The sequence below is a fragment of the Argiope bruennichi genome, chromosome 8, assembly GCF_947563725.1.
Source record: "Argiope bruennichi chromosome 8, qqArgBrue1.1, whole genome shotgun sequence".
Classification (NCBI taxonomy): domain Eukaryota; kingdom Metazoa; phylum Arthropoda; class Arachnida; order Araneae; family Araneidae; genus Argiope; species Argiope bruennichi.
Window position 1 is genome coordinate 25973062 of NC_079158.1, and position 21544 is coordinate 25994605.

The following is a 21544-nucleotide window of genomic DNA, read 5'->3' on the forward strand; positions in this document are numbered from 1 at the left end:
AAATTCTTTAATCGTCTTCTGTGTTGCCGATTGTCTATAAGTATTAAAAGCAGCATGAATAGATTTAAATTCATTCAGCCTTTCGGCAAAGAAACTTGGACCTTTTCGATTCTGCTGCATATTTAAAGAAAAGTGAAAATGAAATTCTTTAGCATCGGATAAACTAATGCTAAATAAACAATTTCAATTTCCCATTTAATGCATCAACTGTGAATAATTCCGATATCGGTATTACTGTTCTCGTATTCCTCAAATGTTATCTCTGCTTTTGGAAAGTCTAGTCTTCAAAAACTGAAAAAGATACAGTCGAAGCGTTTCGTCCATTGTATTTTATCAATGAAATACTTATTACTTACGCGCTTCATTCGTAATCATTGTATGTGGTGAAACAACCTATGAATGGTGCTTTACCGTAATTTTCATTAACTCATTTATGTAAAAGTTAAAAAGAACTTAATTTCTTCAGGATTGGTTGAAATAACTATGTTCGTAATTTTTGAAATTTAAAACTCATTATTCCATTGCACCAATAAAGTTTTTATTTTCGCTTAATGACACAAATTAAATATAAAGCAAATCAACAATTTCCTTGTCAATGAATTAATATCTCTATATTCTAATTATTTTGTAATGTGATTTTCTTGTTACCCTTAGTCAACGCTTCAATTAATTAAAACTCGCCAAAAATCATCAATGTTCAGTTACTACATTTGGCAATTTTTCACTCTAAAAAAATTTCGATTCGCAATTTTGTCGTATTTTTTAGTGTCTGTAGTTTGAGTTCTCATTAACCGCTTAACTGTTTTGCCCGAGTGCCATTCGTGCATCGATTTATCGAATTTTGATAGTTGCAAGCAAAAATAAACCATTCATAAGGATTATAATTCAATATTAAAATTACTACGAATATATAGATAAATCAAGTATTCAATGGCTTTCCATTTGAATAAAAATAAGAAAATATTTCAAAATAGAAGGTGTCGTCTTATTAGTAAAGAAAATAAAACAGTTAAATGGTTAAAGAACTCGAACTACCATAAACCAGCTATCACTCCTTTGGATTTTAATTGTTTGTGAACTATTTCGAAGAATGTGTATTTTGTTAAGCAAAACTAAACTAGTTTCAGAAAAATATAATATAGATTTTTGTGTAGTGCTATAATTTTGGAACGATGAGTATTTGAAATCGTTGTCATCTTTCTTGTATCGTGAAAAAAAAAGTATAGATCTTATTTGAAAATTATGACCATCTGACCAAATATGAAAGGTTTTGTGGCCTAAGTGAAGATTAGTGTGCACCAGCCGATTGTCGCCAATATTGCAACCCATCGGATCCCTCTTATAGCAACCGTACTGCTGTTTTGTTTACTACTTTTTGCAATGGTTGAGTTGTACTTAAACTACAATTAAATTATGAAAAATGTTAAATTAAAAATATTAAAAAAATATCGATTAAAGATTTTACTTTTGTTCTTTATTATAAAGAAATTTAAGCTTATAATTAAGTTATTTTCTTCTTTCTTTTTTTAATGTGAATACGAACAGAAAATATTTATTCTTTTGCAATTTTTAATTGTCAGTATTCGCTTTAAAAAAATCGTCTGCATTCTCACTTTCAAAGACAGCTGCAAATGGAATTCTTCGCAGCTCTTGTAATTCTTTTGGTGTTATAACGGTTGGTTCCCTTCATAATTTGTTATGTCGGGATTATTTCGAACCTGTAGAATGGATGAAGAGCGAGTTAAATATGCATACATATATATTTTACGAGTTAATGAAATTAGGAAAGGATGCTTGTTTGAAATTTTGTATTCAGAATGGTTTGATATCGAACCGGCAAAATGGATGGAAGGTGAGTGGAATATATTCTTTTACAAGTTGATGAAGGTGGGGAAAGTATGTTTGTTTGAAATTTTGTATGGAGAATGTTCCGATTGCTTATCTCTCCGTTTTTTCTTTTCTCTTGGTTATGTACTGTTTCTGTTTTCCACACAGTCTTTATGTTCAATGTGCTAGCGAAGCTACTAGGTTCCCGCTCCCGCTGCTAGCGAAGCCGTAGGATGTTTTTTTTAAGTTAAAAAATTCTGCCCGGTGCGTTCTACAGATGCCTTCAGCATCTGTAGAAGGCACCGGGCAGTATGAAAAAAAAAAAAAAAAAAAAAAAAAAATACTTATCCGTAAAAAGTTCTAATTAGATGGCGGGAAATAGTAACCGTAACTGTTCCACGGAAGTATTTGTTTATGTTGTCCGCCATCTTTATTGGCGACTTGGCATTGTTGGCGCAGCTGGGTGCACACTAAAATTCACTTTTACCGGTTTTGTTTATTGATTTTTGATCGATATTATTTTTTTAAATATATGGTAATGCTTAATTTTAATAATGCTTTTCCTTAAAAGTCGTATGAAACTTGGAAATATTTGAACTCGGAGTCGATAAGTAGTGCGTAAAAGGCGTAAAAATTAAATTGTAATTTTCTTTTTTGTATATAATTATTTGAAGTAAATAATTATATACAAATTTTTTGAGATTCATCCAATCTAATTTACAAAATATCCAAAGCAATGTTCAAATCTGAATATGTATAAATTCCAAGTATGCATTTCAAAGACATCATTTATACTGTATTTTAATGAACTACGGGCTTATTCCAGTTAAATTAAAATATCATCGACGATAGTTTTATCAGCGAATATCACAAATATTTATCTTTTCTGATTATAGTCCAACAGCTTATTTGTAAGCGGTTATAATAATATATACTTCTAATTGGAAAAATGATTTAAATAACAAAGAAATATGTTATGAAGTTAAATTCAATAAATATACTGCTAAAAAATGACGAAATCTGAATGTTTTATGTGGTTTAATTATTTAAATTATACAATAGTATATTATATATTTCAATATTAGATTGACTTAAGATTATTTAGTTTCTGCCAGTGATTGGAGGATACTTGATAGAAACCATCTTTGATTCAACTAATAGTAATTAAAATCATAAACTCATAATTCGTTATGTTTTTGTCGTTGAGTACTTGGTTTAGTCGTGGAATGCTTTTTTACTTGAAAATATTAAGAATATATTTCTTAATATGATGGAAGTAGGACCAAGAAACTAAAAAAAATTAATCTCCCTTTTTTTTCCCTAGCAATTACATTTATTGATTCAAACATCATTAAATTATCATTACATAATTTAAATTATACATTTAAGCCGCGATTCAAGTATAAACACCCTTTATATAGTTTAATGAGATTGTTATGTAAATATGTTGAATGAAAAAGTTTACAGTTCGATGACATTGTAAATGAATCAACGATTAAGGGGAATAGAAAATTAATTTATTTCAAAACTGAATGAATTTTTATTCATCCTTTTTTTAAAGTTCTATTTTGTTAAACAAAGACATTCGATCCCATTAATCTATACTTATAAAAAAAGCTCAATGTGTATGTGTGTTGGCGCTCTACAGGCCAGATCATTTGACCTACAGCTACCAAATTTGGTACATGTATACCTTAGAGGTCGGGAATGTGCACCTGGGGTTCCTTTTTTGAATTTTGAATTAGAATCTTAATTATTAATTAAAAACTAACTTTCCCGCCAAAACAATCTTCCATTTTCCCCTCCGCCAGATGAGTAAGGCTTCAGTTTCTTTTTCCCAACAGTAATGAGGCTAGGGTTAACATTTTTCGGCCGATTATTTCAAACGATTCTGTTTATTTTCTTAATGTTTTATGCATTTAAAATTAATCATTGTTAATTAATCGATCTTTCAGATTCATTCTGAAGTACTTCTGAATTAAAATAACGCAAAAGAAAGGAAATTAAAAATGTTTAATCTGCACAGCGTTACCCCAACTGGCGTAGAAAATTCACGCATGCGTATTGTGTTTTGATTGTTGTCATGACAACCATTACCAATGGATGCGGATTTCATTTAAATTATTTTTAGGTTAGTTACATGCTTTTGTAATTAAATTGTATTTGTTAGTTATATATTTTTGTATACGCTTACAGTTTTAAATACATCGTTTTTTAAGTAGTTTTTTAAACCTGTTTTCGACCGATTATTTCAAACGATTCATTTCATTTTCTTAGTGATTGATGCATTTAAAATGAAACATTGTTAATGAATCGATCTGTTCATGATGAATCTGAGAAAATTTTGTTGACAAATTGAGATATTACATAACTTAAGAAAGATATTCTTTAGTGCCCATAAAGTTTAAACGCTGAGTGACTCTATTTTCAGTAATCAGATTATAAAAAAAATGCTTTGTTTCAGTAAAAAATATTATTATATTAATTGAAGATTAATTCTTTCCACTTTAATTTAAAGCATAAATTCTACGGGTGCTAACAGAAAATTAGAGATACATATTACGTTATGACTGAAGGCCTTTATAATATTATGAGTGAATTATATGACTATCAAAATTTGAAGTTTTAAAATATTTTGATGAAGAATCTATTAAAGCAGGAATTGCTTAAAATATTTAATTATTAAAATTTAAACGAACATTAAGATTGGTGAACCAGCTGGTCGCCAAAGGCGGCTAGTAATTATAATATAACAACTGAACTTCCTGACTAAAAGTATGAAGTGTAATTTCTATTGTACTTGAGTCAAGCAATTTATTGAAATGATTTAAGTACAAAATTTTGGATTTGCATTCTTTATAAATTCGATGCAAGATCGAAAAGATTTGAATTGATTACTCTCAAGGAAGAATTATTTCTTTGAAAAGAAGAAATTTTTAAAAATACTCATGAGTTAGTCTTTTATCTTTTGCTTTGAAATAACCCGAATTCGTGGATTGTTACAGAATATTTGATATTTAAACCCGCATTAAAGTCGCAGTTCCCTTTGAAAGATATTATATGGGTACATGGAATTATAACGGGTGTCAATTCCGCTTTTATATGGATGGAAATAAATTCCAAAATAAAATGTAGCGTATAATTAAAGGTTTAAATTCATAGATCAGGATGTAGTATTCAAACTGGTTTCATTTTCAAAATCAGTTTCTTGTAATATTAATTGTAATTTCTTGTGATTCTCAAAAGTCAAAAGTCAAAGTGTATGTGATAAGTAAGCAAATTGTTAGCATGTATCGGGCGCAAACGCTTTATCATGTATCATCTATGCATAGTCATGTGACTGGGTGAAACGAAATAGGTAACTTATATATTATTTCGAAATATTTCAGAAATGATGAAAAATATGCATTTCTGTATATATACTGTATATATTATATGCTGACGATATATTTTGGATGTTTTTTCCTTCATGTTGCAACAATCGATGATATTTTAAATCAAACGCTAATTTTTCCTTTTCTTTTGATTTGATCCTTTTTTATTGTATACCAATGACATCTAAAAATGTGTTTCAGCTATTTGATAGTATTGTAAATTTTACTACTTTATGTCATTCCGTTTTATTTCTTTATGACTAGCGTAAAAATATATGCAATGCAATTTCTGTTATATGAGCGAGCGAAAAATTGTCATTAAATGACAGCATTTTTTTTTTATTTTTTATTAGGCAATATTCAATTTTTAGCATTATTATAAAATCGTTAAATCCCTGAGTAGGTCCTGTGGCATCAAATACCATCAAAAAAAGTTTTTTCTGATCCAGCATTTATTTTAGCTATCTTCACGCAAAGCGACACACCTCCCCCCCCCCCCAAGGTGCCTGGGAAAGCTAAAAATCCGCCAATTTTCTAAAGTTTGAGTGCAATTCAATTATTTTTAAAACAATTTGATTATAAAATTGTTTTAAGAACACGGATATATTAATTTATTAAATATACTGCAGTTTTTTCAAAATCTCCTTTTAATGAGCAATACATGGAAATTTTTTGATATTTAACGGCACTATATCACATAGTAGAGAAGAAAGGCAAACGGTACTGTGATTTATGAAAAAATTATCTGATTAATTTTAGAATGTTTAGAATTTAATTCAGGATAAATTATTTGTTAAATTTTTGCTCTCTTGAGTTTAAATATTAATTTACTGTTTTCTCTTTGCCCTAGATTTTACGTATTTGTTACGTATCAATCAACGGCTTTTAAAGTAAAATTTTCAGAATACTTCCAATTTTTTTTTTATGCACAGAATATGGACACTCTGTTTATACGTATAACCGATTATGATTTAGACTTACTTCAAAAGCAAATGTCAGCTTTTTCCTCTTTGGAAAAAAAAAAAAAAATGACATGTATATTGTGAACTCAGAAATTTGCATGTGTGCCAGAACAGAAGTCAGTAATTTCAGTCGCTCCCTGTTATCTTGCATTTATTTAGAAGTCTCGGATATGGTTTATTTAGTCTTTCCTGTGAATATGGAATAAACTTTTGTGCAGATGTTAGCAGGAGTCCATAGTTTATAATAACAATTCGTGATGGGAAGTCTTACTTTATCTTTCATGTTGGAGTGGGGGGAAAAAAAGGGGAAATCGAACATTTGCACAGCATTGCTCTTCTAAAATAATTGTTAATGAGATGTAGCCGGGATTATGTAGATTCCATAAAGAACTTTGACCTGCAGTTCGGGACGAATTACTTTGTTGCGTCTGTTAATTAATTTACTTTTAACCTTGTAGAAAGCCAGGGAGAAGGTTCTTTTTAAATGAAACTAAGATAATAAAAACTTGTTCTTGAATGATTTTTCCAACTGTTGTTTAAAAATTTTTTTTAATACAACTTGAGAATGCGTATGGATTATACTGTCCAAGCAAAATTCATCGTTTAAGTTTTGTTACGAAGAATTTGGCATTCGTCAGCGATAACATCCAAGTAACACAACACGCCGAGTCGATTTTATTTTATCAGTTTGTGTTTTCTTATTAGCGAAGTTATAGATGTAATCATAAAAAAATTCGAAGGAATTTTAACGAATCTTTACCTTTAATATGTCTCGGATTTCTGTTGTCGGTCCGAGATATCACGAATTTTCTGTTTGTCTATGACAAAGATAATTGAAACGCTTGTCAGATATCTGTTGGTCTATGACAAAGACAACTCAAACGCTTCGAGCTATACGGATGAAATGTGGTATTTGAACTTTACACCAAATATGTAAATTTCTATCAAATTTTGGGAAAAATCTATTCAGTGGAAATCTGTCTGTCCGGTTGTTCGAATATAATTTAACGATATTTAAATAATGAAGAGAGCTAGATGGATTTAACATCAATGGTGCAGTCGCTTATCAAATGTTGAATCGAATTTAATAAGAGGTTGATCGTCTGTCGATCTATAATTTCAGAAATATGTAAAGGCAATAACTCAACGCCATGACTCAAATGAAATGTGGTATGCAATTGTGACTTCCATCGCAGTTCTTTGGCAAATTTTGGTTTCAGTCGGTTGGGTGTAAAACACAAATTCACATTTATTAGAGAGCATGCCCGAAAGGGTTTGGAGACCATTCACGCTGCTCCATTCCAGCTGCGTGCTGTTATCTGCAAATGTAATCGAAACGAACTTTGCATTTATCTAAATGTGGCTACATTCTTTCATTTTTGAGGGGAAAATGCAGTTAATCTATCGGTTAGAGATTCATTTCTATTTGGCAACTGGGTAAAGACTGCTTTCATGTCACGAGCACTCACATGCATATGTAGTCAATATTTCTGATGAATAAAAATTAGTGTATGAAATAAAGTCCAAATAAATTAAAATAAAAAGAGCAGTACGCAAAACTTTTTTTGAAATAAGCTAATTAAGTTATCAAATTTACCTGACTCCATTCTAAAAATTCTAGAACTGTGTTATGATTATTGGATATAGTCCAAAATATATACAAATATAGACAATTTCGACAAATATTTAATTTTATTTTTAATTTCATTAAAGCAAGATGTAATGTAACAAAAAATTTGCTCTTGCTTTCTGTATTTTCTCCTGTGGCCTTCGCTCTCTTCTAGCACAAAGCTATTATGCAACATTTTTATGATAAGGATTGCTTCTTGATGAAATATATTAGCAATATTGTCATTTTATACTATTTGGTTATTCCTTCACAATTGCATACCCTCCAACAGCTATGGAATTTCGGAAGTTGCTACGGAATTGAAGTGAAAACTACCGAGTTTCGGATATGTAGTGGGAAAACTATAAAAAAGTACCCTCTACCCGGATTCTAGATCTTATCAATGCTGGTGATTAGTGAAAAAAAATAGCATGTGTTTAAAAAAGTGACCCCCCCCCTTTTTTTTTTTTTGGAGGCACTCCTCATTACTAAATGTGTATGGCAGTTTATTATGATGTTAAACTGAGCGATGGTTACTTTAAAAAAAGGTTCAAATGCTTATTATTTTATTAAAATTTTAATGTCTGACAAATAGTGTTAATTTGTTTGATCAAATAAATCTTTGTGTGATTTTTTAAAAAAGTTTTTCCACTTATTTTTAGTCAATAATAAATGTGTTAAAGAATTTTGAGTAATGTTTTAATTAAAATTCCTCGAAAATATCTATTCAATATTTTATGGATATATTTGTAAGAAGTACTACGGATGTCTGGGTAACTAATGTAGGAAGATATATAATTGTCCTTAATCAGTATATATTTAAAAGTTGAATGGGAGAATTTTTCTGACACTTTTCAAAAACATACACTTTATTTATCTTTAACATAACTTATGAATTAGCAAGTAAAAAACGTAGCCCGACCGGAAATGCAGCTATGGAAAACTAAAAACCGTCACCCGCGCCAAGTTTTCTTGCCAAAGATCCAAATCCCAGTAAACCTACGATGCAATAGGGGTAGGGAATGAGTTGCCGTGCGCAAATGTTCCGATACCGAATAACCATGCAGGAACCCTGCTTATTTACTGCTCTAATATATATTAATACTACTTAATATATTATTTTTGTCCTTCCTAGAAAAGTATAATTTCTTGTTATTATTTAGCATTATAATTTTTATCATCATCCAAAAATATAAACCTAATTTTACTTTCTGTATCAGAAAATATGTGAATTAACTAATTTAGGATATCAGTGCATTTTGTGATTTATTTTCGTTTCGTTATATTATTTTGGAGCACAATGCCCTCTTATAATTTATAATATAACTTTTTAAGAACTTTTTAGAAGAGAAGGTGAAAATGTTTTTAATCTATTTTGTAGAGTTTCAACTATATATATTATAAGAACTATTTTAAAATTTCTCTAAGTATTATTTAAAAAAAATCTTAAGAGGTAATTTTATATATGCATTTTTTATTACCTGTATTGTTAATAGAAAATACTACTCAATCCTTCGGTCAAAGGATGTTGACGCTATTTATACCAGAGTTTTGAAGGAATGTAAATAAGAATATTTTCTCCTAATAGTTACTGAATAGAACTGTCATTTTACCTTCTAATGATAACAATTTTTTTTTATAAAGAAAAGTTGCAACTTTTTTCATCTATTTGATATATACATATAAGAATTGCTAAAAAGTTGGAGCAAAGTTAAAATTAAAAGCTGAAATACGTTTAATTCCTATTTCTTGTTATAAACAGAATTTACCTAGAAGGGGGCCTCAAAATAATTTAGCGCCTGTGGCCTCATGTTGTCCAAATCCGCCACTGCCTGTATGCGAGAACGTTTGGGGGACAACACACCTTTTAGTTTAAAATTTAATTCCCGAATGCATGCAACTATTTGACTATTTATATTTGAAATTGACTTTGAAATATCTGTCAGATATTTGAATTCTGTGATCGTGTATATTTTTACGATGTTTTGAATTTTAGTGAATTTTTAAGTTATAAAACATTTATTATCAGATATTAGGTAAAAGCAAAATGATATATTAAATGAAATATTAACCATTTGTTATAAAATCCTTTTTTAAAATAAGCAAGATTTTTATACGGATCTATTAATCATATGTGCTGTAATGAATAATTTTCGTACAAAAAGTGTAACAACAGATTTTTAATTTTTATTCTTTTTATGAACGCATATTAAAAATTAGTGAATCAGAAAAATATATTAGAAATGTATATTGCGTCGTTGCATTACATTTTTTAATGTAACATTGGAATACAAATCTCTCGTATTTGATGGAAACATGAAAGATATTACGGTTTTGCTTCGGGGTTACTTTATTTTGAAAGTATTTTGAGAAGAGGGAAAATTTTTTATACCAAGATACTTTTCTGCATATTTAAAAATTTTAATAGTCAAATGTAAGCGCTCACGAATTAGATTTGGAGTATGATGTTTTATTTTCTTTTTAATAAATTTATTGAATTTAAATTTCTTCTGAGTACTCTTGGCATGCGGGATATTTTATATGATGCAATTAAGTTCATAGGAGGAGTTCTTTTCACTCGGCAGGTGTGGTAAAATCTCTGCTGGAGAATTGTGGACACTGCACGACAAGTTCTGCGTCTTGATGTTTGTAGGAAGCAAGAGAAGCTTTCGCTACTTTTTTTGTAATGGCTGAATTTCAATTGAAGTGTTAGGTGAAGTCATCCGGATTTCATGTTCCCATTCCAGAGTTAGGAAATTAAATTTCTCACATCAACATAATCCAACAAAATGAGTTATTTCATCCTTTCACGAAATTTCAGGACATCTTCCCTAGCCTGATCATAAGATTTGATTTGATGCCTATAAATACGAAGAATAATTGATCCATGTTAAATAATCCCTGGCATTTAATAGTAAATATTGCGTTGTTTCCTTCTGATTGACACAAAAATTTGGCACAGAATTTAAATTTTATTAAAAAAAAATAGCATTCCCAAACTAGACAGAAAGAAGGTCAACTCTTTGTTGGATCTGGCACCAAATTTGATAGGCATCTAGATTTTAGATCCCAATCTGTGGGCGAAATCTTGCCCATGTAGCTTTCTTTGTTTTATAGTTATCGTAATAACTTATATTCGAACAGCTAAGCGAACAACTTCCTCTGATTAGGTATCGTTCTATTTTATAGAAATTTCATTTGATGAAGACCATATACCAAATTTTATCCATTAAGCTTGGAGAGTTTTCGAATTGCCTTTGTCATAGACGCGGACAAACATAATTCCAAAAATATTTTTTGAAGTAGATGAATCTACATGTTTTAAACCTCTACAAAATTTCGAGTTTGGATTTTTGACAATCGCAATACTTTCTCTATACTTCATAAACGAGAGAAAAATAACTCATTTTTAAGTCATTTTTTCCCCTTAAATTAAAAAATATATAATCTGTATCTTTAGAAAACGTTCCGAAAATTGTCCGATTATACATGAAACTACGGTAACTCGTACATGCTTTCAGTTCTGGTAAAGATTTTATGTAAAAACATTGCAGTTTGAATTTTATATATAACTTATATTTTGGAGATTTTAGGGATTACAAATTTGCTTTAAATTTAAGGATTCAGCGCTTCTTTTTCCTCGGATTCTTCCTTTTATACTTAAAACGTCCCTTTTATACTTTACTAGCAGACCCGGCCACTCGTTGCTGTGGCTAAGGTTTTTGTTATATTACATAGTAGTGAACTATTCAAGGGAAACAGTAGGAGAACACGGTCATGGGGACCACCATGCTTTTTTACACAGATGCCATTTGTGTAAAAAGGGACCTCCATGATTGATTTTCTACTACCGTTGATATTGAGCAAAAATCAATACAAAAAAAAATTTAAATTTCTTTATTTTTTGTATTCAAGTTTGTAACAAATGAGTACATTACAAAGTTGTTAGTAAAAAACACGTAACACTTAAACTTATAAATGAGGTAGGTAGGGCAGATAGTTTTAAATCTTTGACAATAATGTTTATTATTTTGAATTATAAATATTTTAATTTCAATTTAATTTAGCTCTAATCGGTGCACAATATTTTTGGTTCACCTGTCTTTAGCTAACACAAATAGATTTGACGGTTTTCCTACACGTGAACATGCAACATATAGTTGCCCATGAGAAAAACATGGATTTTCCAAATCTAAATCACAAATGGACATTGTTTGGCCTTGAGACTTATTTATAGACATGGCAAAAGCTAAATGAATTGGAAACTGTAACCTTTTGAAGGGTATCGTAGATTCTGATGGTATCATCGGAACACGTGGCAACAGGACCACTTCTCCTTTAAACTTTCCAGTTAAAATGGTAGCTTCAAGTATATTTCCGGTGATCTTTTTGATGACCAAACGCGTACCGTTACATAATCGTGGTGGATTCAAATTACGCAGGAGAATAATAGGTGAACCAATCTTTAATCGAAGGTTATGTGGTGGCCTTCCAGGTATATCTAGTGAATTTAAAAATTCAATTGGAAAATTTACACTATCATTTTCATCAACAACAGTATCGATTGATTTAAAAGACATCAGATCGCCTGGTAACAACTGTTGTATTTGGAAGTTAATTTCGTCAACATCAACATTTTTGGCTGCCAAAATAGCCCGATCACTGAGCCAGTTATGATTCAAGTAATTACTCTGTATATCCGGAAAAATACTCTGAATCAATTCCTTTTTTCCCTGAAGAACAGTGCAGAAATTGTCTGGCAGTTTAATGCATTGCGTATTTGGTTGCAGTTCTATTTTACCGTTCCCAATATCTAGTAATTGTTCAGAAAATATTTGTGCTGATGGATCATTTTGCAATTGTACGCGCATGTTTATGGAAAATCGAAGTGTTTCAACACTTCGCCATCAGAATGATTGTTTTAAACATGCATTTTAATTAAAGATTGTTGAACAATGAAGCACTAATAATTAAAAAGCAAGAAGAATTCCACTGTATTACTTTTACTATAATATGAATTCAATTTATACTTCTGTCTAAATAACACGTGGTCGGCAATGCTAATACCAAAAATTGAAAAAGTAAGAACAATTGAATTTCATTGTATTGCGTTTACTACGAAATAAATTTAACTTATACTTTAGCCTCAGCAACACGTGGTGGTTATGCCATTAAATTGTAGCTTATGTGAAACGTTGGTACTTTTAACACAGCGCCATCTGTTAGAATACTTACTCAATCCAGTCAACAGATATCGCCATCTGTTAGAATCGGTTGGAGCTAACAGATAATTGTGACTGTCAAATAATGAACAAATAATTTGTTCCTTCTTAATACCTTCCTTCTTAGTATAAACCCTTTATGATGTATAATAAATCCTCTAACTTCAGTGATACAGATTCTGGCTTCCTCAGCTTAAACGGAAAGATTTTTTTTTAAAAAAAGTTCTATATTCCGCACATGAAGTTGTCATGAGATTTATTCCGTCGTTGATACATTTGTCTGTTGCAATAATTCAAAATTCATTTACAAAATGAAATCAGTTTCAGAAACACTTATTAAATAATAAGCATTGTAGCTGAAGTGAACGATAGCTGAGTTGATGATAGCTGACATAACTTGATACGTACATGCAGTTTATTAGTAAAGAAATGAAAAACTGAAACGATTATTGTAACCATTTTTTATTATCATATCTTCAATAATTTATATAAAAAAAGATTAAATTTCATTTAGCATACAAATGAGTTAATATTTTTTTATTATCCGATTAGAGGAACTTATTATTGGCTCGTTCACTTACCTTTTTTACGATATCCTTAACAAAAGAAATAAAATCATTTAATTGAAAATTCAATGAAGGTAACAAATGTTATTGCCGTGCAACATTTTTCTTAGTAAACAGTCAGATAAAGAATCGGAATTCATTCAAAACGAAAAGTAATAATTATCCGTGTGCACCTCCAAGTATTTTTCCAAACTTCTTTAGAATTAAAAAAAGCAGAATTTTAGTATGTTATATTAATCAGTGATCCGTTAAAACGTTTATAATTAATCATTTTCAAATAAAATATCTTATTTCTGAGGATTGCCACCGTGCACAGTAATACAAAATTCAAACATAAGATCTTGATACTCTATCAGTTGCAACGAATCAAATTTATTGTATGCATTAAAAAATAATTGTGGAAAATGATATCTTATTCCTGAGAAACGTTTTCGGATAGGATCATAAATAATTCGAACATTCGGATTCGAAACGTAACGCAAATGCGTGATTTTTTTTACGCCAGTTGGGGTAACGCTATGCAGATTAGAAATTTTTAATTTCTTTTATTCTGTTTTATTTTAATTCAAAAGTACTTAAGAATGAATCTGAAAGATCGATTCATTAACAATGTTTAATTTTAAATGCATCAAACATTAAGAAAATAAATAGAATCGTTTCAAATAATCAGCCGAAAAATCTTAAGCCTAGCCTCATGACTGTTGGCAAAAAAAACTCAAGCCGTACTCATTTGGCGATGGAAAAAATGAAAAGATTTTTTTGGCGGGAAAGTTAGTTTTTAATTAATAATTAAAATTCTAATTATAAATTCAAAAAAAGGGCTATCCTATCTTTTAAGTTAGACCAAACTGCACACGGTATGCAAATTTGATTAAAATCCGTTAAGCAGTTTAGGAGTCCATCGCGGACAAACAACGTGACACGTAATTTATATATATATTAAGATATATATACCTATAATGCTGAATTATTCTTCTGATATTTTTTAACGATGTAAACGAATAAATATAAGCAACTGCAGTGAAATTTCTTAGAACTGGACGTATTCATTAATAGTATTTTAAAAAAATCCTGTTTTAGCGGAACTGAGGCTATTAGAGACGACCATTTCATTTCCGCTTTTTAGATTATTGAAGTCCGCTAGGAAAGGTGGAGCTTGTTGATTGGTGGTAAAGTCTCGATTCCGTGACTGGAGGTTTTCAATTTAGAAATGTATTGAATACTAGCCGTCTTTGGCTGGTTCGCCGAGATTAAGATGCGCCAAAATCTTAAGTTATTTTCTGTAATTTGGATTGATGACTTCTTTGTCTAAAGTGGGAAAATGAGATGGTCGCCTCTAATAGCTCAGTTCTAACAACCGCTAAACACATTTTTTTCAATTTTTTTTAAATCGTATATTTTATACTATTATAGAAGCTTTACATAACTCTGTTCATTGTTCTATGTATTTCTCTAATTTTCAGCCATTTTCAGTAAAATTTGAACTTCAAATTGAATCAGAAGTGATAAAACTAAAATTTAATAGTAAACAATTAAACAGTACGAAAACAATTTTGCTGAAACCAAACATGTTTGTTAAAATGAGCATAGGAAACGGAATCGGTAAGCCTTGAAATTTTATTTGCCATACAAAATATTTTTTATAATTTATGCAATATCTCAAAGAATAATTCAGTAAAAATTTCTTATTCATCATAAAATTCAGAGGCCAGTTTGATTTTTAGAAGATTTTAAATGACGCAAATAATATTTTATCGTTTTTGTCAATAAATGTACTTATGAAAAAAATTATGAATTTATGCAATCCTTTCATCGTAAGAAATCGTATTCAGCGAAATATTCTTGACAGTTCCAAATTTAAATACCCCCCCCCACTTCCACAAAAAAATTATTCAAATTTTTGCGACCAAATCTGACGGAATTACAAAATTTTGAATATCACTATTTTTGGACAATCGGCAATTTCCTAATTTTAGACTAATCAGTCTGATAGAAATTCCTGGCACCGATTGTCTTATTTCTTTGATGCGATCTTTGAAGTGTTCTAGAATCGTATGTTTTTTATAAATTGTAATAATCGAATTTTCATAACTCGGTTAAGGTTAGTCCCAATTGGGTCCCCAATTAGAGTGGGCAATGCGTGAGAGCGCACGTTTGTGTTATATGCACAAACATTATAAACTGTTTGCCTTACATACTGCTGATTAGTAAACTAATAGTTTACAGAGGCTCTTTCTTACATTTTCTATAAGACATGTTTCAAATTTATTTTATTTCATACAAACTTGGTGTGAAACTTTTTGTTTTCTAAGTTTGTAGCAAGAGTTAATATTTTAATTTTTTGCTTTTGTCAATGTGATGGCAACACATTGATAAAAGCTAATTCTTCCTATGCATGCGTAAAGTGTTGTTTATTTTTATGTAGTGCGAAATAAATCATTGAAAAATATACTTAAAACATTTGTTACGAATTGCTTAAAAATAAAGTTAATTTTTAGATAGAAACAGCTTTAAAGATCATTTTAAAAAGATTTTTTGTATTTTAGGAGGGTATGAATTTTTTTTTTATTTGTAAGAGTTTCGGAAATCATCGTAGGAAAACCTCAAAAATTTCATTCAATGTTTTATTACATAAATTCATTAAAAAAAAAAAAGTCGCTCGTAGGTGTACATTTCCATCTTCCACTTTTTCTCTCCAAAATGGTTTAGCCTATAGAGCGTCAATACATACATACACAACTTTATTATAAGTAAAGATGATGCCTGTTTAATCCTCAAAGGCAAATCCAGCATCTCCTCTCTGTTTTCTTGCAGAAAGTTGAAGAAAAGGTAGACACTTTAGTTGATTACAGTCTTAACAAAAGTTTAAAAAAATAATTATAAGATCTTTAATCAAAATTTTTGCAATTTATTGTTTTGGGAGCTTTTTCTGGAAAATTTGAAGCATCGTTTTTATGTGAAACGTTAGGGACCTGAAATAGAATATTAAATTTTTCGATACCAATAATGTTGGACAGCTCATATTTCAAGAAGTTTTCTGCTATCGTCTTTTCAATCTTTTATCCCATTGTCTGTTGTAAAAACGACAACCTAAACAGTAGCTTCTAAATAATAATGAAAAATATTTATAGCGTGAAATTTGATACAGCAAAATTCATTTGGAGTAGATATAAACAGCTCGTGATCATCCGAGTTTCATGCATGATTTTTGATTTTTCATATTTGGTGTTATTCTGTCTTAAAAACTTTTATTTGCTGTCTTTATTTCATGTAAGTGAAGCACAAGAGTTCTCTTTTAAAAATGTTTATCCAAAATCAAATGCATTTTTACTGATGTAATTCGTCATTTCAGGCATGGGATTTTTCAAGCTGGCCAATTTTCCGTTCGCTTTCATAGCACAGTTTTACGAGTTCATCTCTTCACCAATGTAAGTGTTATTCCAATTTTATTTATTGAAAAGAAATTTTTAATTTTTCCTGAAGTATTTGGTCAAATGCAATTTCTATCTTCTTAACGAAATGCAGTTATTGAAATATATTTGGTATTTAATGAAATAATGCCTGTCCGCTATGGTCCATTAAGAAAGAGATAATTGCTTTAAAATAAGGCATTGAAATAATTAAAATATCAACAGGAAGTTTAGGCTATTGGTTTTTTTTCTCCTGAAAGTTTTTATACGAGACTAGAAGTAATTAATATTTGATTAAGTTGCGATAGTCTAATGGCTGGAAAAATGTTTTGGATGGAAGGGTAGCGGGTTTTCGATCCGAAATTCGTTGCGGTTGTGGGATATCAAATTTCGGCGTGGGATTTTTGTCAAATCTAGTCATAAATTAAATTGTCTTGTGTATACATAATGCACAATTTTAAACTGATTTGTTAGCACGAAGTATAACAATTTCCATTGACTACTTGTCATAGTATTGCTCTCCCTCAGAGATAATCCTTTTGATTTGATTCCTGATTAGGAATGCAGTAAACAAACCAGTGTTTCCCTCATACGGACAATATAGAATAGTCCTTTCTGTCTTTTTCATGAGTCTGCATCTTTCAAACGGAGGCAAAAGTTAGGGAGGGCGGCGGCGGGACTTCAAAGGTTATGGCAAAGTATATTAAAACGACAAAATATATTAATTTTTGTATTTCGTAGTAAAATTTAAAAAAAAAATAAAAATGAATGAGCCATGATTGTCTTTTCGTCTAAAGATATTTATATATACTTCGTCTAAAATTTAATAAATCTACAAATTTTTTTGACCACATACCAAATTTTACCCTTCTAGTTCAGTGCGTTTTCGAGTTAATGTTTTCAGATAAAGCAATAATTCCAAAAATGTATTTTTTGAACTCAGAGAAAAATTTCGATGTCGAATTTTTTGACTTTACAATATTTTCATTGAATATGCTTCATATATGTATTTATTATAAAGGAAAAAAAAATGGCAGTACGTTAATTTGAAAAAGTTCGTCAATGTCGTCGGGAATCGACGATGAAGCTGACACAGCAAATGTGTCTAACTTTCCATTCGCAAAGCGCGAACGCGTTTCCATAAATTTCTCTAGGTTTCTAAAGATCGAAAGGCTGCGGATTAAACATTTTGAATCCATGACCATTTTAGGGCTATTCGGTGCGCAGCTGTACGGTTCGCTAGTTAACGCCAAATTGCTAAAAGAGTGTTGAAACCATTTGCGGCTTAGAAAAGGGGAAAATAATTATTTTGATTTGCAATAAATAAAAAAAAATATTTTGATTGGGATTAGTGAAGCTCATTGTAGAGTTGCGATACAGAAGTAAAGCAATGGAAGTCTAATTGTATACACTTTTTTACACAACACTTTCAATTGTCAATTTGTCTTAAGAGAGGGATTCATAAATCATATGTTGTAAATCTTGTTAATTCTTTTTGAGTTAATTTCCAAGTAGGAACTATCAGTATCTTTTGAATATAAAGACGAATTGAATATTATGTCTCAAATGATGCAATCCATTTATAGTCAGGAAAGTATAAACAAGCACACACTTTCATTGTTTTTTTATCCGAAGTGCGTGAAATTTTTAATAGCTTTTTCATAATGTTTTAATACTTGCTTTTAGCGTGGCATATTCAGTGTTTATAACTTTAAGATTAGTTAAGCAATTTATATGGTGGAGATGACGGAAATCTATTTTCCCACAATTCCAAATACTGTTGTATTTAGCCCTGTAGTATCTTCGCGAACCGCGGTATTGATTTAACAAATAAAAATATACTTATTAATAGGATATTTAATATCAATAAGATTAGTTCAGAAAATTTTGAATTCTGATAGAATAACATTTTTGCAAGGAAACTTAAATGCAGTAGATCACCTAGAATTTCTGATATGATTTTAATATTAGTCGGTATTTTTTTGTAAATAAAGTATTTAAGAAATATCAGACTTAAAATTCATAAAAATTGTGTTTGCATGGATATATGTTGAAAGCAAGTATTTATAATGTGTTCCTGACCCTAATTACCTGAAATATTATTTATGTTGAAAGAAAGGTAAGTACTTTGAATTGCTTCATTTGATTTGTGTATATAATGCATTTTTATAACCCTTTGCTTTCCTACGGTCACTGTGATGATGGGGTACAACACACTTCACTGCGTTTCTTATTTAGCATGACTAATTGAACTATCGCTTGCTAAAACCAAATTTAATTCCTTAAAATATCTTTATTATTATTATTCTTGTGTTTCGGAGCTTCCGAATTGTTTTGCATTTGAGGCAAATTTTTTTTCTAGTTTTATAATCAAACGAGAAACGTCTGAGTTGAATCTTTTTAATCGAAAAGAAATTAGCTATCGCTTTTTTTTTTGTTGAGATACACATGTTGGATATTCAGTATAATTTCAGTATAAATCCGTGAGCTGGATTTTCAGTTAGATTCGAACAGTGGGTAAAGATAAGGTATTCATGTAAAGAAATATTTAGGATTATTTTTCCCCCTTCCTTTGTCACCTGTTTTAAGTCGTCCGGAAGTTTTGTTTCGGTACATTTCAAAATGTCTCGTAAACCAGATAACAGCTTGATAATTTTTTAAATATTAAGAGATCACGCAACGTGTAAACGAGAGAGCAGTTTTCTGTTTTTCGTGCTCTTGAATTCTAGATACCATTCTTCTTTTCTCGAATTATACTGTTCTCATTGTAAGAGTTTTTCAAATACCCGATCTTAAATGTAATTTGGCACTTTAAACAATTTAGAAACTCGGTTAGTGCAACCGGATTATCCGTGACTAATTGGGACCTCAGGTAAAAGAAGTTAAAAAATTCCAAAATGAATTTGACGCTGAACTGGTTCGATCTTAGAAAAAATAATTTTGACTTTCAGTTTCCTTATTTCATCTTCATTGATTTAAATTGAGATGACCAAAATATTATGTTTAACTGGATCCAGCACTATTAGTTGTTGGAATGATTAATAACTTTTTTAAAGAAACTGTGCGAGGGCGAGGACTTTATTAAAATAACTTTTTTGAGCAAAATTTCGTTGTTGTATTTTCAAAATGGGTGAAGTATAAGAACTGCTTTTTAAAAGTCAATGATTAAATTTTTTAAAACTCTTGAAGACTTCCTAATTTGGATGATTAAAAGTATTTTCATATTTTAAAGCCAAAATCCAAAATTGTAAAGCAGAGAAAAAAATGCTCTTAGATCTTGTTAATTTTTGCAATAGTTCGTTTTCACAAGAAAATTTCACGAGGTTGAAAATTCAGTTCGAGATGAGATTTGGTATAATGGTAGTGTACATTTAGAATGTTCATTCTCGCAAATAATTAAAGCGAAATGGCCTGTCAGTTTCGAGAAAATGGTGCTCAAACTTTCTGCATAGCTTGTATACTAATAATGAAAACAAAATGCATTCATATTTATAATTATTTTTCTTCTAAAAATTAAATTTTACTCCAAGAATTAAAAGCATACATATTTATTTTCGCATAACAAATGAAAAACATATTAATTAAAAGTGTAAATTGTTAAGTTAATTTGAAATAAATTAGAAGGGAAAAAAAAGGAAAAATTGCTAGCCCAGGATCGAACCAGGGTCTCCTGAATGCTACACCAATGCCTTATCTACTATACCGTTCGGTTCTCGGCAACGACGACATATTATTAGTATAAAAGGTATGCTGAAAGTTTGAGCACCATTTTCTCAAATTTACCTTGTTGCGCTTTAATATTTTCTTGAATGAACATTCTAAATGCGTACTATAATTAAATCTCATCCCGAACTCAATTTTCAACCTCGTACCTTTCTCTTGTCAGTCTAAAAATTAATATTTTTTTTTTCTCTCAAGGAAAGGACTCGTTTTCCCACGATTGTCATTGAAAATTCGGTTTGCACTATTCATTGCTATTTCGTTTAAAAATTAAATTTGTATTTATTAAAAAGGATTTTCAAATATGTGGTCCATTTATATATTTAAAATAGCAAACAATTCCCCAGTCGCAATCACCATACTGTTACGAAATTTCCGGGGGTTCGTTTGGATAGTGGGAGTTATATGGTGTGGAGAACACTTAATCAGCAGGCGGCAGTAGAAAATAAAACGACGACGCTTATTTACACGAAGACACACAGGACAGCACAAGGACGACAACTATATACAGCACAGAAGACGATTATCTTCAGCCGAGACGTGCAGCATACAAAACAGCATAAACAGCAGCATACAACAGTCTCTACTGCAGACAGTAGCGCACAGCTTAGTTCAGCACTAGCTTCACTCCGTCGCTGCTCCGCTTATCCCTGGAAGGGCAGTTCTTAACCGTCGATCCCGACTACTCTTCGACTCCACTGGTGAACGACGACCCCGCAGCTGCGGCTGCTTCCTTTTATAGGTCTCGGGAGGCGGGGCTAGAAACCTCTCAACCAATCAGGAACGTTCGAGGCGCAACTCGGTTCCTACTGGACGGATCGGGAAAATTCTCGATGTTTCGGGTATAATCTATT